General features: G+C 38.6%; 1 protein-coding gene across 1 annotated transcript in view; it reads right to left on the reverse strand.

Annotated features, from left to right (window-relative positions):
• Positions 1-23,499, reverse strand: part of LOC149227656 (uncharacterized) — a 453,281-nt gene that overhangs the window by 179,079 nt on the left and 250,703 nt on the right. The gene's annotated exons all lie outside the window — the stretch shown is intronic.

Raw genomic sequence — 23,499 nt, forward strand, 5'->3', positions numbered from 1 at the left:
ATTGTCTTGGCAAGGCTGTCGGAACAGCGTGACAGCTCCATCACGATTAGCATAGTCTTTGTAATCTCAACTCTTTCTTTCCCAGAAATTCAGCTCAATCGTTCTGCCTGAACCACGACTTGTTACACATCTGTTGAAAAGGTAATAGCAGATTACAAGTTTCTGATGCAACGTTTTCCATATAAGCAGTCACAACATCATTGTTGAACTATGTAATTGGAATGCCTCCCACGGGAATTGGGATGGCAACAATGGGATGCCTCACGTGGATCAGCATCAATTCATCTCCCTCAAAAACTAAGTTATCCAATGCCCATTTAACTATATGTTGGCTATTCTTCTCCACACATACCATAATTACAGAAGAAGAAGATGCAAACAGAGTAGAATCTTGAAACATCTTTTTCTCTCTGCACAGTAGATTCTTGAAACATATTTTTCTCTTTCCAGTGGTCCTTGAAGTTACAAGAGAAATGAACTTGCTCTTTTATTTTCAGTTTTCCAATCAAGGCAGCTCCAAAATGCATAATACAATAAGTTCGTCATCATGATATTGCCACTCTCCTTAAGGCTTTCTTACTGATGTTGATTTAATAGTTGCCTCTATTTGTATATAAAAAAAAAAAAGGTTTCCTTCATGTTCCCACTTCTGAGCTACTTTCCTTATTGTATGCATATTTGTTGAAATTGTGAAGAATTTGCAAACAAACTTTGATTTTTAATGCCAACATCCCAACCAAAGCTACTATAAAATGCATAATGCAGCAAGTTTGTCCTTATTATGTTACCACTCCCCCTGGGATGATGCTTCTCTTTTAATACTACCTGAATGACTGCATTTCTTCTTAGAGCAGCTTCCCCTGAAACCATGATGAATTCATTATATTATTGAAGTAACGAGATGCTCTGTTTTCTTCCTCTTCCACACTTTATTGGGTTGCCTTCTACTATCTGCATTTCCTTTTGATTCAGAGTTTGTTCTGCTTTGATTTTCTTCCATTAGTTGTTTAGGATTCTTTAGGGTATATGGCAGCCTGTAGTCATTGGCTTTGTGTCCAAGGTTGCTACATAAATAGCACCTTATTTGACCAAGGTATGGTGGAAATGGTGTGTGGCCTCTTGTGCTCTTCTTTACAAACAATTTACATTCTACAACTTTATGTCCATATTCATTGCATAGATAACAATAACCATGAAAATGATTTGTGTACCTAGAGAATGAATGTCTTCTATGTTTGATTGCTTGAGGGAGCCTTCTCATTTGTTGCATATTTTGTTGATTATTCTTGGTTTGTTTGTTCTTACAATCTACTGCCACATGTCCATGTTCATGGCAAGAAAAACATGTGATGTTTTTCCCAGGAGAAAAGAATCTCCTTTGAGATCTTCCGAATTTGTTCAACTCATTTTCAGGAGAGAATGATCTTCTTATAGTGAACCCTTTCTTCATCTCATTCATTGGCTTTTGATATTGTTGTTTGTTTTTGTTTTCTTCTTTATTAATCATGGTGCTTGTCCCTTCTCCTACGAGTCTTTTTAGGAAAGCTTCATTATCATCTTTAATGTCTGCCTTTTCTGAGTTTTTCATGGAGGCAACCTCCTCTTCTAGCTGCTTACACAACCTGTTCTTTTCATATAACTGTCTTCTAGTTGAAATAATCTCATACTCTAATCTTTCACATTGTACCTCTTTCTCCTTTAGCTCGTTATTCATCATCCCTTCTATTATCCTTTCTTCTTCAAGTTGTATCTTCAATCTAACAATTTCCTCCTTGTACTTATGCTCTCTCTCATCACATATTTGCACCAATTTCTTTATATCTTTGTTTTCATTCTTCAATCTTTCTATTTTAGTCAAAGCTATGTCAATCTTGGCTTGTTCTTTAGTAGTCTTTTCTTCATGAGGGTCAGGTAAATTCACACAGGTAGAGGTTTCATTTAAATGAACACTTTCCTTTTGACAAGGTTTTTTCTCCTTCCTCTTTCTCTTTCCTTTCTTTACATTATTGCTACTAGCCTCTTCATGCATGAGCTGCAATCTATCCCAAATTTCTTTTGCAAAAGTTAGATCTATTATTGTATCAAGATCCTTATTATGAAGATTGTTATACATGACACATTTTGCATTAGCATTCCACTGTTGTTCTTGCAAAGAGGGAGAGTTTTGCAATAACAATCACATATTAGTTTCCATACACTAGGTTCATAAGATATCAATTCAGATTTCACTTTATCTCTCCACTCATGAAAGTTTTCTACACTCAACACAGGTACACTTTGATAGTCCATGACTTAACCAGGTCTACCTTCAAGTTGTTAAGCTTACACCGAAGGAACTGGCTCTAATACCAATTGATGAAAAATTCACTAAACTGGGAAGGGGGGTGAATCAGTGTAGTATATTCATGGACATTAAAATTAAATTCATTAATCTCATTAACTGAACCATTACATGAGAAGCTTAACAAATGATGACCAACAAATTGAATATGTGAACAACAATTAATAAGCAAACCAAAACATCATATCAGCACATAATAATGACACATATTGACACCAGATATATGTGGAAATCCATAAAGGGAGAAAACCACAATTTTATTATTGTTGTGATGCAAAGGCAAGCTCCTACTCCTTATTACATCTGATTTTCTGTAGGCTCCAACATACAGGAGGCTACTACCTCAATTTTCTACAAGCTACAACATGCAAGGAAGCTCCAACTCCCATATGTTTTTTGTAGGCTACAACCCACAGGAGGCTCCTACCTCAACCAGCTCCAATTGGATATTTATCAAGCCACAACTTGAAAGGAAACTACCATCCCCTGATGCAAACAAGAAACAACAATGTGTTGGTTTACCTGGTCATAAATTCTGCATGTCTCCCTCTTCATTTCTGCCTGTTCTTCCCTTCAAATCTGCATCACATCAGCTCCATATGTGCCAGGTAACTAATGCATAATAGTTCTATCAGCTCTCTCACATTCTCCCATTCTCTAACCTCCCCAGTGCCCTTCAAAATCACATTTTATAAAGATAGTTTGTTGGTTATTTGTATCCCACATAGGAATATGAAGTGAATAGGCTTGACTCTTTGTCTTCCACTCATTCATTTCCAAACTCTTTATATCTTGAATATTAGGACACAAAAATAAATAATCCATCCAATATTAATTTCAGCGACATGTAATCATTAAATGCACCAACCTAATGCCAACAACAAATATCAATATTTATCATTAATGCATCACAACAATCTTTGCCAACATATTTGCCTTTGCCTTGGAGTCTTGCCTTTGCATCACAACAATTAAGTTTAATCAACAATTTCACATCGCAAATTCTTCAATATAATAATCAGTGTTGCACAAATCGGCAAAAAATTGCGATAATAGGATTTTTTCAAAATGACGATTAAATCGGGCGATAAAATCGGGAAAAAAAAAAAAAAATTAGCCGATTTTTTTGAAAAAATCGCGATTTTTACTAAAAAAAGCGTGGGCCCGTCAGGGGGCGCGTGTTTATTAGGAAAAACGAAATTTTTTATTTCATTTGGACAGCAGAGGGCGCGGTGGGGTTTGGAGAGTTAGAGAATTAAAGGCTTGGAGATTTTGGAGCTAAATCAACTACTTGGAGGCGAAAATCGAAGAGTGAGCTAAGGAGGAGACACATTATCTCCATAAAACCGATATGGGCACCAACATTTTGTGTTTTCATTGTTATGTAACTTTGTTTTTGTTTTTTCTATGTTTTTGGTTGTGTTTGGAACGGGGTTTTTGACATTTGTCCAATGTAAATTTTTTTTAGTTTTTTTTGTTGTGTTTGGAATGGGCTCATGGGGTTTTTGACATTTGTCCAATGTATTTTTTTTTAGTTTTTTTGGTTGGGTTTGGAATGGGGTTTCTTAAATTGTATGTAATTTTTTTTTGTTTTTGTAAAATGTAAATAGTAAAATACTAAATTGTAAGTTCGTAACTTGTAAATACTAAATTGTAATCCTTATTTTCCCATAGGTTCACCGAAACACCATTCAAGTTTTCAACTTCAAAGTTCAAAATCAAACATGCCAAGGAAATTGGACCCTTTCTGGGAATTTGGTGAACCTGCTGCTCCGAATGATAGAATAAACTTGTCTTGCAAGTTGTGTGGGCACCATATGTCCAGAGGGGTGTACAGATTGAAGTATCACCTTGCACAAATCGTTGGATTTGATGTAAGGCCTTGCACAAATACAAATCCTAAACTCATCTGAAGAGCCATGAAAGCATTGGAAACTTTAGACCACACTAGAGAGGCCAAAGCAGAAATGAAGAGGCAACTAAAAAAGTTAGCTGAACAAGGAAGTGGCAGTGATTCTATGCAGCATCAACCAACCCGATAGCTGCCTCATCATTTTTTGTTCCTCGAACCACACCTGCTTCACAGCCATCTATCAGTTCAATGCTAAAAAAAACTGATAAAGAACAAGCTGAAAAATTGCTGACAAAATTTCTCCTTTGGAGTGATATCCCTTTCAGCATTGTAAGGAATAATCCATTTTTCCAGCTTGCTCTTGATGCTATTGCAACTGTTGGCCCAGGGTACAAAATCCCTTCTTATCATGACATGAGAGGCCGGATTCTTCAAAATGAAAAGCTTGACTGCACCAAAAGATTGGAGGATTTTAGGGAATCATGGGCACAAACAAGTTGCACTGTGATGTCAGATGGTTGGACTGACCAAAAGGGGAGAACCCTTATAAACTTCTTGGTTAGTTGTCCCAAGGGGACTATGTTTATCAAATCTATTGATGCATCTACACAAATCAAAGATGCAAGAACTTTATGTGATTTGCTGGATGTGTTTATTTTGGAGGTGGGTGCAGAAAATGTTGTCCAAGTCATAACAAACAATGCTGCAAATTATGTTGCTTCTGGCAAGATGCTTATGGACAGGCATCCTACTTTATTTTGAACACCTTGTGCTGCACACTGTATTGATTTGATGTTGGAGGACATAGGGAAAATTTCCTTTGTCAAAGATAATGTTGAGTCATCCAAAAGCATTACAAAAATTATATATAATCATACATCTGTGCTTAGCTTGATGAGAAGATTCACGAACAACAAAGAGTTGGTGTGCCCCGCCATTACATGGTTTGCCACCAGTTTCATATCTCTTCAATCCTCTTGAATTCTATGTGGGATGTGAAGAGAATGTTTCTTTCAGAGGAGTGGTGTGCTTTGCCAATGAGCCGCAAACCAGAGGGAGAGTCCATATGCAGACTAGTTTCATACTATGAAGACTTCTAGGCGGGAGTGCAGGAGGTGTGTGCCGTTACTAAACCTTTGGTAAAGGTTCTTCAGTTAGTTGATGGTGAGAAGCCTGCAATGGGCTATTTGTATGAGGCCATGCAAAGGGCGAAAGAATCCATTCGGGCCTACTATGATGATAAGGGAGATGAGGGGTTTCAGAGACAACTCCTCCTATGGGGATTGATTTATAAACAATGGAACAACACACTCCATCATCCCATTCATGCTGCTGGGATTTTCCTGAACCCCGCATTTTCTTACGCATGTGGGTTCGTATTTGATGCTGAGATCATGGATGGATTCTTAACCTGTATCCAGAGGATAGTGCGATCTCCAACAGAACGTACAGAAATCTCTAAAGAAATTGAGACATATAGGATGGCAGGTGGCACATTTGGCTTTGACATGGCTGTGACTAATAAGACGATTAAAATGCCAAGTATTTTTAGTTTGTTTCAAATTTCATTTTCTCTTCAAATTCCATTTTTTTCTGATGTTTATTTAAAATTTTATTTGTAATTTTGTTGTAGATGCATGGTGGAGAATTTATGGTGCCAGGGTACCCCTTCTACAAAAGCTTGCCATTCGGATCCTCAGCCAAACATGTAGCTCCTCAGGATGTGAGCGCAACTGGAGTGTATTTGAAAAAATACACAACAAGAAGCGTAACAAGGTAACACTTAAAATTTTAAAATATTGCAAATTTCCAAATAAATTTTTGAATTCATTAAACAATATTTTTTTATAATTATTATTTCATGATCTTTGTACAAGTTGGAGTCCCAGCAACTTAATGACATGGTCTACGTCTACTACAATCTTCAATTGTGGGTGAGGCAACTTGAGAGGACACCTGATATGGAGGCCATCTCATTGGATGGGATTGACAACATTGCTGCATGGAGGGTTGAGTCCGAGAGGCCTCTCATGGAGTCTGCTGATGATTGGTTAGTGCAGGATGTAGTGGAGGGGGAGGAGGAGGTGACACCACCTACCTGGGCTACCCCTGCCACCAGTAGAGAACGTGGTCTACCTCCTATAGCTCCTACTCCTAGTTCTTCAGCTTCTAGAGCACAACAGACTCCACTGCCAACTCCACCAGCACCAGCATCTACATCTAGAGGGAAAGGGAAAGCTATGGCATTTTCTTGCAAGAGGGGCAGAGGAAATCAATAGTATTAGACTTCAGTTATTTTGTTCATTTCATTGTATATGACATTATGACTCATGAGATACATTATTATATTTTTTATTGACATTTTGAGGCTGAGTTGGGACTCGGGAGTCAGGACTTACTATTCAGGACATGATTCACTGTTATGTGTGATTTTACTATTGTAGCACTAGAAATGATATTAAACATCTTATATATTAGTTCTTTTATCATATTTATGTGTCTATGTATTTATTTTATGTTGTAGGTAGTTTAGATATTAAAAAAATTGAAAAAAAATGAATATTTTTGTACCAAACGATTTTTTCCCGATTATCACTGATTTTTTCCCGATTATAACAATTTTTTCCGATTTTTTCCCCGCGCCAAAATTATCCCGATAACAATTAGTGCAACATTGATAATAATCTCTGCAACATTGTCAAACATTTTAATGTATAACAACTCCTCCTCCTTCTTCTGCTCCTCTGCCTTCTTTTGTTGCTTGTTGCTCCTTGTATTGTTGTTGCTCCTTGCCTTATTGTTGCTACTTTGTTGCTTGTTGCTCCTTGCATTGTTGCTACTCCTTGCCTTGCTGTTGCTCCTTGTATTGTTGCTACTTTGTTGCTCATTTTCTTATTGTTCTTTGTGTTGCTCCTTTTCTTTCTACTCCTTTGCCATCATTGACAATATTGCCAACACCAAGTCCCTCCTCGACTCCTCTTGCTTAAGCGTTGCCCACATTTCATCCCAGTTTGGCAAAGTTGTCCTGCCAAGGATGCTCTAGACAAAGACTTGCCACTCCTCAGATACTGAATTTAGGGTCAGTCTTACCATCTTGGAACCTTGAGGTGTTGACCCCATAGCTGCCAACTTATCTCGAGTTTCCTAAAGCTTTGCAAGGAACATATTAATGCGGTCCCCCTTCTACATCTGCATAGACCTCATCTTTTGCTCTAAGTACATCTTTCACTGCTCGGAGGATCCTTGATACAGCGTCGACAATGCATCCCACATCTCCTTGGCAGTGTTTCTACCAGCGATGTGACAAACTATATGATCCTTTACTCCATCGAGGATCATTCTCTTTGTCTTCACCATTTCTCCCTTGTACTTCTTGAGCGGATCTGGATCTGCAGGCTCAGCTACCACATTGTCGACGTAGACTTTGAGAAAATGCTCATCCAGAAGGCATGGCATCCTTGCCTTCCAGATCACATAGTTGGATGCGCCATCCATTCGATACCATCTCTGCCAATCGAAAAAGTCGAATGATCTCCTCTCTCCTTTTGCTGCTCAACAAATGAGAATTCGAATTCCCTGGCTAGGAATTCTCTGAGGAAGAAGTTCCCTAAAGTGTCTCTCTTCTTCCTTCTGACGTCTTTCTGCCTAGTGACTGCTTGCAAAAAACTGCATCCCCTTAGACACCCCTCTTCACTGAAGCTTTTGTTGCGTTGCTCCTTCTGTCACTAACAGATTTCGATCTAGAAATCCTACCTCTTTGTCGACTCACTTAGAGAGAGATTTGCCATGAAAATCTAGCCCTCGTGGCCTGAACTGCGCAAACCCTCTAGGGATTCAAATTGTTGCCTCTGCAGGAATTTCGAACTCCCTTCCTCCTTCAACGTTGGGCTCTTTCGACATTGTTCTCTTGTTTCACCTACAGCTCTGATTCCATGTGAAAAGTTGGATGCCCAAATTTTTACTGCAGCAACTGATTAAGTTTCTCCTACTTGTTAATTTCTGAATAAAGTTACTATTTCCTACAGTAAATATTGAAACTAATACACTGCAGTCTACACCATTTAAATTATAAGCAGAAACAAGAAACTGAACAGGAAAGAGATAAAACACATCTACACGGTTATTTTCGGACAAATGTCCCTGGAAAAACCCAATGCGGGACAACCGGTGCAGCAGCTCTAAGGGTTTTATTATTATGCAGTAGTAATTTCTAAATACAATCTCTGGATGCCCTTCCTGACAATCCAGTTACAGAGAATATCACTGACAGAGAGATAAGTGAGGTTACCTCACTCTATCACTAGAAATTCTGGCTGATCCAGCCACTTAATGAACTTCCCCTGGCTGCCTCTGCGCAGTCACTGAGTCAACGCAGCATCACACCCTCTGGGGGCTGCATCACTCCTCCCGGCTAACCAAATTTCCTCTGAGATTCTAACTTCTGCTCTCCTGATCTCACACCACGACTTCCAGCTACAAAAATCGATCTCCTCAGCGAATTTTCAGACTTCCTCAAGGCTCTGTGTTGCCTCTGCGTCAACCTACGCTACCTTTGCGTTTGCGTCAGCCTCTCTGGTTCTGCGCTACCTCTACTGGATCTCTCTCTCTCTACCTCTACTGGATCTCTCTCTCTCTTCTCTACTGAGTATTCTCTGACCGGGAAAGATTTCCCTTTGGATACTATCCCTGCCCCTCACTGCAAAAGATCACTATCGAAAATCTCTCCGGCAGCTACTCTGCTTCAGAAAATCAAACTTTCGATCTCCCCTTTATGTGTCCTCCAAGTGACCCTCAAGCCTCTTCTTATATTTTTATGTTGGACAACCAAGGCCCCAGATTAACTTCTAATCAATGGCTTAGATCATTTTGGCTTGATCCTCGTATTCTTCTAGAAGTTACACCCACAATTTAGATTAATACCCATTAATTATTTTAATTTCCTAAGTTCAGACTTAAGGTCCCATTAAAAATAATTAATTATTTTAATAAAATTGTCTCCAGGCAGAATTTCCCAAAACGATTTCTAAGTATTGGAGAATGCATGTGTCTAAGCCTCCCTGCAGATTTTGAGACTTAGAGCACATACGATGATACCACAAATCAACAGTTCACATGCTAATGTTGCTCCATATCTCTTGTTAATTTGTTGATTTTAACACCTAATTTGTAGACTATTGCTACACAAACTATCAGGCCTAGTATATAGGCTAGAGCTAGAGAGCACAACAATAGTTTGGGGCAAAGGACCATTGTCACCACAACCTATGCCCCCTTCTCTTCTCAGATTTTCACCAACAAGAGGAGAATTAGTATCCTTCACTTGTGATTGATATGTCTACACTAGAGTTTAATGTGAGGCAAGGATGACTCATTCAATGGAAATTCGCAATTGAGGTGGAGCTTTGGGAGAAGCTAGGATGGCTTTCCATGAAAAACCCCTTGAAAGAGATACTATACAAGTCCTAGGATTGAGGTATTTGACGAGATAACGGTTCATCTTGTTGAAGAATCTAGGGCAAAGTAGTGTAGTGTGATTCTTCGTTACTTGATAACAATTTGTGGAGTAATTTTACTTTTCCTTATTATCGTATTCTTCTTCTTATTATTATTAGTTCATATGTGTGTACTTCATCAAACTGCTACTGAAACATAAGAACAAGAACACAAGATGTTGGCTCTCTGCCAGGGCCAAAACCTCTCTTCTCTTGAGAGAAAAACTTTAGTGAATTTATCTTATTGAAGCTTCTATTGATCAATGCCAAACCCAAGACCCCTGACTTAGAATATCCTGCAAGCACAAGTCAAGTCCTCTCCTCCTTTCTGCACTTTTTTCCTGACACCTCATCCTCCTTCTTTGATTCTTGTCTAGAGATAGACCTTCCTTGAGTGAGCCTTCTAGATGAGTTGTTCCTCTTCTCTCCCTTGCTCAAGTAGACTTCTTGAGTGAGATCCTTCTTGGTGTATGGGTGTATGACTGTATTGTTGTTCTGCTGCCCTAGTTTTCTTATGTGTCGAAGGTACCCTTAGTGAATTAGGGTCCTTCCACCTTTGCTAGAGAGATAGGCTCCTTCACTAGGCTTGGGAGTCCTTGTAGGTTTGATTTGTCACCCAGACAATGATGTGTCATGGATTGTTTACCAGCTGCAAACTTGTCCTCTTCTTTTCTGCACATGTGACCGTTTCTAGCCCTAGAAACAATCCTCTTCTTCCCTGGCCTTATTCCTTCTTCCTTCGTTTGTGAGGGTCTCTCCTTCACTCTTAGAGGGAGGCCTTGTAGACCTTAATTTCTAGCCCAAACAGTGATAAGCAATGGACTGATGTATTGTTGTTGTTATGGCCGCAGAGAGGCCTCCTTCCTTTGCACGTGTGGCTGTGTTTGACCCTAAAAACAACCTTCTAACCTTCGGTCTTGTCTTCCCTTTTCTCGTTGCCCTAGAGGCTCCTTTTCTTGTCACTTGATCACCCTTTTCCTTCCTTGATTTCTGTGCTAATTTCTAAGCTAAATTGTGTTCTCTTGGGGAGGTGAAATGACTCTTATATATAAGAGTCTACTCCTTTTAGGCCGACTTGAGGCCGACTAGATGACTTGAGGCTGACTTGACTTTTATGCTTCGGATTTCTTCTTTTTAGGATGTCATTGCTTGGAGAAGGCTTGTGACTTTGCTTGGAGGTATATACATACAAGGTATAACATGCCCTTAAGGTCTTCAACTTATTCTTTTCACTGTTTGACTCACTTATTGTACTTTAAATAGTGCTAGACCTATTTCAAAGAGCAAGAAACTCATCGACATATATTATAAAAATAATATTTATTTTCTTGAATAAATACAAATATCAAAAGTACATTTATGAAGACCGAACCTAGTTACATTTCCTTCAACACTCCCTCTGTAAGTAACCTGACACGGGAATTCGGGATTTGTCGGATACGGGGATTCGAGTGTCGGATTCAGACACGTTGACCCCCCAGAACATGACACATTCAGATACGTTATATATTATTTTATTAAATATATATATATATAAAAATTAGATATTTCTACACAAATTCTCATTAATGATACAAATTCATTGAATTCAAACATAGATCTTCATCTAGATGTAAGTTTTACTATTTACAAAGTAAGTTAGTAATATTATAGCATGCATAGTACATACAAAATTCAAATACATGTTACATAAATGATAAATCAATGAATCATAAATTCTAAATTCATAAATCATAAATCATAATACATATTCAATTCATCAATGATCCAATAGGAGAAAGATAAGATAGTAAGATAGAGACACTAACGTCTATAGTTTTCTCATTAAGTCATCAAAATCAAAATGTGTTACATAGGTAGTGCAATGCCAATGGCAAATAGAAATAGAAAATACAAAACAACTACAGGTATACAAGCCTCAAGACAGTAGGTAGCCCATGACTCATGAGTCATCAATCCTTACAGTCATCATCAGAATCAGCATCATTGTCCTCATCATCATGGTCACCACTGCTCTCCTCTGCATCTCCTCCTTCCCTGTATCCATAGTCGTCTTTGCATCTACTAGTGTGGAGGATGAGCCCTCTATAGTATCACCATCATCAAATCTAACAGGCTCTAGCACTGGATCATTGAGATCCATGTTGGCCAATGCCAACTCAACACTGTTGTTCAGACCCATATCATCAGGAAAGACATCCCACATATTTGTCTTTCCCTTCAACCACTCTTCCCTCTGCCTGTAAATAAGACAGTTGGTGTGCACATACACCATTGTCTCTACCCTCAACTGCTCAAGCCTGCTCTTCTTAACACTATACAAATTCCCATATGTGCTCCAATTCCACTCGCAACAAGAGGATGAAGTCACCTGAGAGGAGCCTCATGGCTAACTGTTGTAGAGGAGGGCTTGTTGCCCCATGATTTGCCCACCAAGAACAAGGCTTCTTGGTCCCCTTGTCTCTAATTACATCATACCCTGCAAATCAACCAGTGCCAGTGGAAAACTCTGCGAAGGCATCCTCCACCTCATCAAGCAATGCTCTATCCTGAAAAACCCGCCTGAAGGCATATTTCCTCCCTTGTGAGATTTCACCATCCATATGAGGAGGGAATCTGCGGGAAGGTGCACCATTCAGCCACTCATGGTTGTAGTATTTTGGGTTCAATGAGTGAGCCAAACAATGTAAAGATGTACAATTCTTGTCCCATCTGATGACAAGAATATCCTGTATAGTACCACAGAAGGCCTTTGGTGATGTCTCATACTTGGGGCACTCACTCTGTAGAATAATGCTCCTCACAGACTCAATCATGGAATCCCATCCCTCATAAACCTCTCCTAGGATGGGTTTGTCTGTATCTGCAAATTGAAACAAAGAAATGATAGGGTCCATGATTTGAATAATTAGATCTACCCTCTCCCACCAAGCATCATCTAGCACTAAGTCCTTCACTCTTTTAAAGGGTACTTGATTTGTCTTTCTCCAAAAAGACCAAAACTCTGAAATAACCATGGCCCCAAGAGCGGTCTTGACCTCCCTCAACCTCTTCAACATGATGAATGAAGAGGCAAACTGTGTATCAGCAATCTTCAACAATGATAGATTGTTGTACTCTTTGTAAATAGTGAGGGCATTTGTATGATTCTATACAAAGTTATGGATATGTCGTGCATCCTCAATCATGATACCAATCCAAAGCACATCAGAAGCAATGGATTTCAGTGCTAAGTTCAATGAATGGACGATGCAAGGTGTCCAAAACACTTGTGGATATTTAGCTTCCACAATCATGCCAACAACCTTGCAAACAGGTGCATTATCTGTAATGATTTGCACACAAGAATCAACACCTACATCTTCAATAACTTTAATAAACAACTCACCCATATATCATACATCCTTGTATTCTCCAAGTGTATCAACTGCTTTCAAGAAAACTGGACCATTCAAGGAAGACACCATGAAGTTGATGAGTGGGTTTCGTGCTAGATCTGTCCATCCATCATAAACAATGCTAACCCCAGATGTTGGCCATGATGTTTTAATAGGCTCCAGCATTTTTTGCACCTCTTTTTTTTCCTTCGTCAACAATGTGGTTCTAAGCTTCTCTGAACCAGGAGGCACATACCATGATGGACACCCATGAGTTAGAGCTCGACACATCTCAATAAATAGAGGTGAGCGTGCAACATTAAAGGATATGAAGTTTTTATAGAAAAAAAAGGCAATGGTGAGATCAAGCTCTTCCCGTTTCTTTTTTTGAAAAATCTTGTCCATTTGACCAAGTGAAATTGCCTTTTTTTTTGCTGCTTGTCCCCCAATAGAACTCTCAAATGGAAATTTGGAAGTGCTTTTCCTCAAAAATGGAAGGGGGTCATCATTCTTGCTTTTTTTCATTTTGCAGCCACATTTGCCATACCAACAATGAACTCTTTTTCCATTTCTTTCCTCTTTTGTAAAAGAACTTGTGTACAAACTCCAACTCCACAACCTGGTAAGTCCAACAAATGGACTTTCACACGAAAATATGTACTTGTGAAAGTACTATGGCAAAAGTTGCATCTCCAATTCACATTGCCTCCTCCCTTCCCCATGCTGCTTGGCCCATCCTCTCTTGTAACATATTTCCACAAGGGATATTTCTCAATGTTACCTTTAGGAGGAAGTCTTCCCTCAACATTACTTGCAGCAAACTCTGATGATATTGGGGGAGGAAGGGCATCTCCAATGGGGACACTCTTCCCCTTCCTTTGCCGCCTACCTGCTACCCTTGATTGAGCCATGAATACTGTAAAAAAATAAACAAAACATGCACAAATTTGTAAAATAAATGCATATACAAACTACTATAATACAAATGCAAAATAATAGAGAGGAAATGCACTTACCTATTGCTTGAATCTCCTTGAAAATGCTCCAAACCCATAGCTCCTTGCTCCAAACTCCTCACAGCAAACCCACAACTCAACTATTGCAAAAGAAATGACAGCAAATGATGAAAAAAAGAGTCATTTTCGCCCTTTATTGGCAGCGCGGTCCCACAATTCTAGATTCATGTCTGAATTTCGGGACACGATGTGTCCGATCAGGACACGATCCGGATTCGATCGTGTCCCAATCGGACACAACGTGTCACGAAATCTGGACACAATTTAGGTTGAATCGTACCAGATTCGGACACGTTGCCCTCTAAGAGCAAATCTAGTTTCAGAGCTCCCTCTTAACTAGGGAGGTATTCATATGATATTCCAAGGTATTTGGCTATTATCAATCTTGAGGAATTCACATAAGAGAAACCAAATTTGCAATCCATCTGTTATAGCATCATATCCATCAGCATTGTCATAGTGCAAGGCCTTGACTAACAACTCCATCTCTCTACGATATCATGAGCTACAATACTAGTGAGACCAGTGATTTATAGACACCTTCAACACTGTCTCTCAAGGTACATACCCACCCGGGTGTTCTCTGAGTATAACCTTTTAGGACTATTCTTATCTTGGGTTCCCAGCCCTCAAAGAATATCGGTCCTCTTGCCTACTCTTGTCTTGGATGCCCTACACATCCTCAAAGAGTATCAAATGCCAGATGATTACCTAATCCTCCCATTCTTTCTTCCCAAGTGAAGACAAGAATGTTGTGTCTTTCTTGTGTCTACATTTCCATTCATGGCCTTCATCTAGATTTACAGTTGTTAGTCCTGGTCTAGTGCATGACTCATGAAATGGAAAACACAATTGTCACTCCTTTGTAATTAGGGGTGATCCAACACACCCTCTTGATCAAGGACCTGTCAGAGCTCCCTCTTTACTAGGGACTCTTTCGTTCATCAGCAACTTCTTCTTCGAGTGTCCTTTAGCTGCTTGATCTTCTTCCTTTCTTTGATGTCATGAAGCCTTTGTTCGAACTTCTTCTAGGTAGGGCACCATCCATCGATCACTTTCCTTCTTGGGTTGTCATGTCTTGCTTCCTTAGTGGAAAGTGGATCTAATGTCATACATCAAGTTTTCTTGACATCTTGGTTGTTCCTTTGCCATCTTGTCCGGCTTCGGAATATTCTTCTCCTGGATGCTTCATTGTACTTGCTTGTTTACATGCTTTGACCTAGTAGCCCATTATGACTTCATCCTAATATTTCTTCAACATTGCTTTTTCTTTTGCTGGATGGCTTCTTCATCACGACATCTTTGTAAAGTAGAATCAGTTATCTGCATCTTTTATATCTCCAAGGCCTTCATAGGTGTCAAGGGTCCTTTCTTCCTTTATCAGAGTTGTCCTGCCTTCTTTCAGGAGATATCTTCAAAGTATCTTGTCAGATAGTGATTCTTGGTGATCATGGTGTTCTTCCACATGGTTGATCTCTTTCTTCATTTGCTTCTTATTAGATAGATAGGTCAACCATCTTATGCTTCATGTGAGAGCATTCCTTCATTGCTTGCTTCCTGGACTTGTCAACATTTCTTCTTGCTTCTTAGTCATCAATCTTATGCTCCTTATGTAAGCATATTCTTTTGTTGACCTTCATTGCAATGTAGCGCATGCCTTCGAGCATGTCTATGGTGAAAGAGATTCTTTCATACTTGATCATGTTATAGAACTATTCCTATGACTCAAAAATATATAAATGATAACATGAATAAACCTTTGATGTATACATACCTCAGCTTGATTCTCCTTTGATCATCTTCGCTTCATTTGGTTGTCCTTGGTGTGGCCCTTCTTGCTTCATCTTAGCTTGCCTGCATATCATCCTTTTCTTGAATCCCATGAATGGGGTTCCCAATGAAACATCTTCTTTGGTCCTATTGCCGCACAGATTATCACGACAACGCTCAGACCGGGCGCTGTCACCCTGATCCTCGATCTCTCCATTTAAGCCTGTCTCCCGCGGTTAAGTGGGGTAGACCCTATGGGATAATGGATGACCAACTGGGGACCAGTTGGGTTGGGAGACACGAGGGGCAACAAGCACTTAATTGATTTTATTAAGTTAATAGACCAGTGCCTTATGAAATAAATGATGAAACGATTATTTGTCGGATGCTGCAAAAATATGAAGTCATTAACAATCGTTTACCAACTCAAACAAAGCTTAACTTTTACCAAATGCTAGATAATCAATAAATGCTCAATGGATTAATGATACTGCAGCAATTAAAATTTTGAAAGATAAAGTGCTTTAAAAACCACGTAAAATGCTAACTAGAGATCACATTCATGTAGCTAATCTTCAAATGAACATTTAAGCATGTTTAACCACATAAAGAAATGATAATATTAATCCCACATCAAAATTTTAATCTCCGCAAAAAAGATACTTCGCAAACATGACAAATCCTTGAGCAAAGACTGAATCCGACAAAATATTTCCAAATTTTTTTGAAATATGACTAAAAGGAAACATATCTAAACAAAAATTTAAAACTAAATCTAAAACTAAAATCAAAATCTAATCAAAATTATGAAAATTGAATTTTTTATTATTTTTTTTTTATTTGAAATAAAACAAAATTAAAGTCCTAATCTAAGCTTAAACTAAAACTAAAAGGGACCTTTTATTTTTTTATTTATTTTTTTTTAAATACTAAAATTAAAAAGCTAAAGTCTAACTTAGTAAAATCAAAGTCTAATTAAATCTTGATTTAACAAAAATTATAAAATCCTAAACTCAAACCCAAAGCAAAGAATTGAAAAGGAAACTCTTTTTATTTTTATTTTTTTTATTTATGATTTTTTTAATTCTTTTATTTTTTATTTGATATAAAGTCAAAGTAAAAAATAAAATAAAATAAAAATAAGCTAACTCAAAACCCTAAATTCTGAGATTTAGGTATGATAAAAGCTAACATTAAAATCTTCTAAGCCTGAAGCTAAACTTCTATTCGATGAAACAAAAAATAAAACTATCCAAAACTAAAACCACACATGGAAAATCAGAACGTTCAACTCACGCATATAATTTTACTGCTTATCTATGCGTACGTGAGCCCGACGGCAGCAGGAGAGCCGAGCAAATGTGACTGCGTGAGGGCACTGCTGCCTGGACGGTGCAGATTTTGACAGCGAAAAAGAATGCGGGTGGTGGAGAAGACGCAGGTGGAACTGCGTGGATGGGGACTTCAGTTTTTATTTGCTGGTGCATGGAACGCGTGGGGATCAGGCGGAATGGAGAGATGCACACAGCGTTGAGGGCTAGAATGGCAGCGGGTGAATGAGAAGAGGGTTCGATGGGGATGATTGAAGACGTAGAGAGCAGCAATGTGAGTTGGAGCTGGATTCGGCAACGCTGATACATAGGTGTGCAAATCAGGAGCTCATATGGCAGCAGATGAATCTGACGGCAGCGTGAAGAATAAATGAATCGCAGGCTTGGTAGCAGCAGTTTGGCATGGAATGGAGACGCAGGTTGAAGAAGGGATTCAAAAAGAATGTTGCTGCGTGGAGGAAGAATGAGCTGTTAACAAAGGATTAACGCTTTGACAGCAGCGAGATGGGTATGGCGATGATGAGGCTGAGATCTATGGAGAGCAGAATAATTTGAGATCTTCTGGCTCAAATTTATCAATGAAATCCCTGCAGATTCTTCTTCAGATAAAAATCTGAACACCCTGGATTGCAGAAATAACACCCCTGCAAGAGATTGTTTTGATGCGATATCAAGGAACTGATCAAATCCTTGGACAGTAAAACAGCTTAGATAAACCTCATAAATCTTCAAAAACCCTGCAACCTGTAATGGAAAAACAAACACCCAAAAATAATATGTGCAGAAAAAAAACTAAAACCCTAAATCAGCTAAACGATTACAACATTTATAACTTTTCGACTCTTAAACAGCCAGATTTATCAATAATCAACAGTAATATTTTCAAAATTTCAGATTTACTATGAGATACTTTAGAAAAACTCTCATGCATTCATAAAATAAAATTAAATGATAAACCCAGGATCGAAATTGGCTGGGCTCTGCAAGAGAATGCTTTGTGGGAGTTGGTTGGTTCAGCCGAGAACTTCCCCAAACGCCCACTGATTTTCTCAATAAGGGTTTCCTGCACAGCTCGCTTCAACCATCAATAAAGAGAGAAAAACAGTACTAGATCCCAGATGCAATGGAGATACCTGCCATTATTTTAGAAATCCTAATACCATTCAAACCCTAGTAAGTGAACAAGATACCTGTGTTCAACAATACTCTACATCAAGCTATTACTAATGGCTGGAAATAAAATTATGCAGAAAATAAAACAGCTCACAGCACTCCAGGAGAGTAACACCAGCAAGATTTCAACCCCAAAGTCTTTCTTTATTTGCACCAGAAAAAGTTTACAAGAGAGCTTTCTTCAGCACAAGACTCACAGATCGAATGATCTCAAATGACCCCTAGCACCCTATTTAAAGGAAAAATTCCCAACGGCTAGTTCGAGTGATCCATGTCAAAATGATCTCGACCGTCGATGAGGATCAAAATATCTCTTAATCTCATCCGTCAAATTTTTAATGCATTAAAAAATTGAAATTCTGCATTTATTTACTCAAAAATATTATTATTTTATTATTTTTAAGTTTTTATTTTATTTTATTATTTTTTATTTATTTTATTTTATTTTATTTTATTATTTATTACTATTATTTTTATTATTATTATTATTATTATTATTATTATTTTTTACTTATATCTTTTATATATATATTGTTTTTTATTGTTTTTTATCTTTTCAATTTTTTTAATTTTTAATTTTTATTTATTTTTAAATGGATCCTCGAACTTAGCCTTTGGAAAAATCACCTAGGACCTAGGACTTAGGACTTATGAGGGGATTAAAACATTTTCTAACCCTCAAGACACTTTACATCATGACTTTTACAATTTTACATCTAAAGGGGGAAAACCCATTTGACATAGACCCTCATAGACCACCCAGTTCTGCGACACAACCATAATCTAGCAGATCAACGCACTAGGATTCCCCTAAGATTCTAATGACAAAATTCGTTCCGGCTTTGGGGTTAGGCTGAAGGAAAACTCTACCAATCATGGATCGGTGAGACAAAAAACCTTCCGAAATGTAGATTATCACTAGAAAATTAGGTCTACCTAGGCAATTTACATACATGACTCATATCTGCTAAGAGTATTTACAATTCACACATGCAGACTAGGTTTACAACATAATATGATCAAGTCGACGATGACTGTCGAATGGCACGGACATGTCAATCAAGCGCTATCCCTTTTGCGAAGAAAAGGGGGTGTACTTGCTATGGGAAGTTGACACGTAGTGGTCAACAGGTCCATGAACCTTCTTTTAAAGATTCCATCATAGGATCCTAAAGATCCTTACCTTGCAAACATTTCTTTTCTTTTGATGATGGAGGTCTTCTAAGATTCCTTTTTATGATCAATTTTCTTTAATCGTGGATGAGGTCCTATACTAGGTATGCTTCTTCTACATGAATATCTTGAGCTCTATCTGTCATGCTCCTATATTCTAGAAGATATTTCTACTCATGCATTTTGTTCTTATCATAAATGCTATATCTTCATGAGGTATCTAGAACTCTATGTACGTCATGCTTCTAGATTCTAGAGGATGTTTTTAGCCATACAATTTTAATCTATTCCTGCATACTCCTGTCCTACTCAAAACTTTGAAAGAAGTCTAGAAGTAAAGAGTTTGACCTAGACATAATAGAGATCCAGAGGATGTTCCTTCTTTTGCTTCTTTCCTTCTTCTTTCACCTCTTGAGTTATGTGAGCTTCTTCCCACTTTATTTTGTTGTCGTTGTCCTTCTTAAGCTTAGGACAATTCCTTTTGTAGTGTCCATATTCTTGGCATCCAAAACATTGAATTTGGACATGTCTTTGTTGTTTGTTCTTCCTTGACCAAATTTGCCAAATTTACCCTTTCTCTTGGCCATGCTAGCAAATGCTTGCTCCTTTGATCCCAGACCTTCCTTTGCCTTAAGTCCGGTTTCCTCTGTTCTGCATAGAGACCACATTTCACTGAGAGTGGTTGCTTCCTTCTTGGCATATATGCTTGATGTGAAGTTTCCCCACTCCTCAGGTAGAGCATTGAGTACTATAGTTGTCATCTCTCTGCCAGACATGACTTCCCCAAGCTCTTGAAGTTGATCTCTCATTTCAAAGATTTTCATGAAGTAGGGAGCTATTCCTTCCTTTGTTATCTTCATCTTGTATAATTCATTCCTTAGAGATATTACTTCTCCGGTTGTGGATACCGTGAATACTCTACTAGCTTATCATAAATTTCTTTTGATGTCTCAAACTTGGAGATAGGGAATGAGAGAGTTTTTGATTGATTCTATCAGAAGTTAGAACCCTTTGAGCTCTTGTCTCACCCTTATTGTACTTGGCTAAGGCTTGAGTTTGTTCCTTAGCAGGAATAGAGATATTCCCTTTGACATGTTCTAGGAGTTCTTTCTCCTTGAGAAGTAGATCAGTCCTCTTCTTCCATGCAAGAAAGTTATTGGTACCTACCAATTTATTGCTTTCCTTGCAAAAAGACATTGATGTATATTCAGAAGGGGACATGTACTTACTTGATAGATTTTTGAGACGTGATAGCTTTGCTTCCTCCTTGAAGACTTGATGGCTTGCCTTCCTGGGATCTTGATGTTCTTCAAGTTGCCTTCTCCAAGTGAACTTGCTTGATGATGAGATTTGCTTGAAGACTTGTAGCTTGATGTAGGTCCTGGTTCAATCTGCTCTTCTTTGTAGGTGCCTTTATGTAAGGCTCTTTCTCTAGCTTTGTAGACCTCCTTGATGAATGATGGATTGTAGACCCTTCTTGTCCTTAAAGTGATTGAGACTTCTAGGCTTGATGCTTCACCTTTGTAAATGCTTCTCCTTGAAGAGTGTTCTTGAGTTGTCCTTTCCTTGATGTGTCACGTTAGCTCTGATACCATGTTGAAGAATCGAGGACAAAGTAATGTAGTGTGATTCTTGGTTACTTCATAACAATTTGTGTAGTATTTTTACTTTTCCTTATTAGCTTATTCTTCTTCTTCTTATTATTAGTGCATATGTGTGTACTTCATCAAACTGCTACCAAAACATAAGAACAAGAACACAAGATGTTGGCTCTCTGCTAGGGCCAAAACCTCTCTTCTCTTGAGAGGAAAACCCTTTAGTGAATTTCTCTTATTGAAGATTCTATTGATCAATGTCAAACCCTAGACCCCTAACTTAGAATATCCTCCAAGAACAAGTCAAGTCCTCTCCTCCTTTCTGCACTTTGTTTCTCGACATTTCGTCCTCCTTCTTTGATTCTTGTCTAGAGATAGACCTTCCTTGAGTGAGCCTTCTAGATGAGGTGTTCCTCTTCTCTCCCTTGCTCAAGTAGACTTCTTGAGTGAGATTCTTCTTGGTGTATGGGCATATGACTGTATTGTTGTTCTGCTGCCCTAGTTTTCTTATGTGTGGAAGGTACCCTTAGTGAATTAGTGTCCTTCCACCTTTGCTAGAGGGATAGACTCCTTCACTAAGCTTGGGAATCCTTGTAGGTTTGATTTCTCACCCAAACAATGATGTGTCATGCACTGTTTACTAGCTGCAGACTTGTCCTCTTCTTTTCCGCATGTGTGACTGTTTCTAGCTGTTAAAATTGGCAACTAGGGCCAAACTCTATGTGGGTCATCTTATTTATGGCCACTGATATTTGTCTTGGATCCCTCTCATCGAGAGGTGTAGAATTGATCTAAAGATGATCTGATTCCGATAAATATTCATGGAGTTATGAATTTATTTGTGTTATAAGACAATTTGTCAAGGTCGGCCAGCAACCAAATAAACCCCACATGTGCTCAACGTTTTGGTATAAAAGGAGATGACTTGAGAGTCATTTCACACAAAATTCACTCTTGATTTCTATCCACTTGTTCTGGGTTTTAGTGTGAGAGAAATCTAGGAGGAAGTAGCCCTAAGATGCAGGAGGGAAGGAGGCCTACACGCTACCCTCTATAAGCCCTAGACACAGTCCTAGATGATCTACACAATCCTAAGGAGGATGCCCTAACACTGTCCTAACCTAGAGGACACAGTCATGAAGAGATGCCCTATCCTCCACGCTGTCTCAAGGGTAACCTAGCCGCAGTCAAGAAAAGGATATACGCTGCCCAAATAGATCCTAGCTGTAGCAAAGTCATGGGTCTTTTGGAGGACCGAGCTGTTGTTAGGAGGGCTGAGGAGCTAGGCTATAAGGCCGCAATACAAGGTCTACTTCAGCAAAGGAGAGGGGACGATAAGTCAAATTGTTGACATCTGTTGTAAATGTACTATCTCTCTCTCTCTGTTGACCTATTGAAGAACATATAAGAAGAATTGATCAAGGGTTTGCCCACATTGGGATTTGTCCTCGCACCACATCTTGTGTCCTCTTGTCTTGGCTTGTCTTCTGCGATCTATGTTTATGTTCTATCTGCAGTTTACTTTAATGCTGATGTGATTGCTAATCTAGAAAAGATATTGAGCTAACTGTGAAAATTGAAATAAATTGCTCTAAGCATAGAACATACCTAAAATTAACACTAGCCCTAGAAACAATTCTCTTCTTCCTTGACCTTGTATTCCTTCTTCCTTCGTTTATGAGGGTCTCTCCTTCGCTCTTAGAGGGAGGCCTTGTAGACCTTAATTTCTAGCCCAAACAATGATAAGTATTGGACTGATGTATCGCTGCTATTATGGCGCAGAGAGGACTCCTTCCTTCGCACGTGTGGCTGTGTTTGACCTTAAAAATAGCCTTCTAACCTTCGGTCTTGTCTTCCCTTTCCTCAATGCACTAGAGGCTCCTTTTCTTGTCACTTGATCACCCTTTTCCTTCCTTGTTTTCTGCACTAATTTCAGAGCTAAATTGCATTCTCTTGGGGAGGTGAAATGACTCTTATATATAGGAATCTACTCCTTTTAGGCCGACTTGAGGCCGACTTGACTAATATGCTTCGGGTTTCTTCTTTTTAGGATGTCGTTACTTGGAGAAGGCTTGTGACTTTGCTTGGAGGTATATACATACAAGGTATAACATGCCCTTAAGGTCTTCAACTTATTCTTTTGACTATTTGACTCACCTATAGGACTTTAAATAGTGCTAGACCTATTTCAGTGAGCAAGAAACTCATTGACATATATTATAAAAACAATATTTCTTTTCTTAATAAATACAAATATCAAAAGTACATTTATGAAGACCGAACCTACTTACATTTCCTTCAACACATCCAAGGTCAAGATCATTAAGAGAAAAGGTTTCAAATCATATGATACTAATGTACAAACCTTCAACGGTTCAT

This window comes from Pinus tabuliformis, chromosome J (genome assembly GCF_031772625.1).
Source record: "Pinus tabuliformis cultivar Carrire ecotype Pingquan chromosome J, CPIR1, whole genome shotgun sequence".
NCBI classification, from domain to species: domain Eukaryota; kingdom Viridiplantae; phylum Streptophyta; class Pinopsida; order Pinales; family Pinaceae; genus Pinus; species Pinus tabuliformis.